Below are 1,108 nucleotides of genomic sequence, written 5' to 3'. Positions count from 1 at the left end.
GAACTGGCAACATTTTATATATCATTAAAAAACCATTGAAAACCTAAAAACCTAAAAATGATGCTTGCATATAGCTGCAGATACTAGAAAATCTTTCATTTTAAAAGTTAATTCTGTACCATTCTTTTAAAAAATTTATCATCGTCATATGCAGGTATGTATTGTTTATATCAAGTGATTTTCGTGCCTAGATATAATTTAAGACCGTTAAATATAAATTCATATTTCCTTTCATATAAAAATATATATAAAAATAGAGTATTTAAAGGAGGTGGAAATTCACACTAAGGAACTGATCAATCAAAATAGTTTTATGTTTTTGTATAGTAATGAAATTGAGGTATTCGTACATTTGGCAATTTCAGCTAAATACTGAATTAACCCTCTCAGCCCTTTTTTCCCCAAAAGGAAAATAATCCTTTAAGAGCCATTGTAACTGTGAGATGTTATCTCACAACAAGGCGTTTGTACAATAAAAAATTTTACTGTCTTAAACTTGAAGTATAGAAGAGAAAGTTCTCAGTACTAGGATTAGATATGTTTTACATGTATGCCACGGTTTTATAAAAAAATAATTCTATGTCTTTTCGAAATCTGGATTAGATACCGTTGCTCAGGAAAATCAAAATACAGTTACTAGTAACAGAGTAGTATTCGTGGACACATACAAATGCTTTCTGGAAATAAATGCCTATGCACTTGAGAATGCTTAATCCTTTGCAAAATATTTACATAAAATATAATTGCAATCTTAAATTATATAGAGCTCTAACAGCAAACAAAAGCTTTCTTAAGTAATATCATCAATGAAACATAATGAAGTAACCCATGAAGAACTATATTTTCTCACTTTAAAATTACATATTTAATCAACTTAGACTGCAGTTACCCATCCAAGTTCACAGACAGGCTAGGAGGGAATGTTTATGAAAACTACAAAGAATGCAAAAAATATATTGGTGTTTTAACTGTAAAATATTACACTTCCTATCGCTTTCATAGAATATCTTAGAATTCCCTGGAGGAGCATTTCTATTCTTTTCCTTTCAGTTATAGTATGTTAAAAATCTAGGAAGAAGCGGTTTTCATAAGCAATGGATTCACAAAG

Source organism: Lipotes vexillifer, unplaced genomic scaffold (assembly GCF_000442215.2).
Source record: "Lipotes vexillifer unplaced genomic scaffold, Lipotes_vexillifer_v1.1 scaffold116, whole genome shotgun sequence".
NCBI lineage: Eukaryota > Metazoa > Chordata > Mammalia > Artiodactyla > Lipotidae > Lipotes > Lipotes vexillifer.
This window is presented reverse-complemented; position numbering follows the sequence as displayed.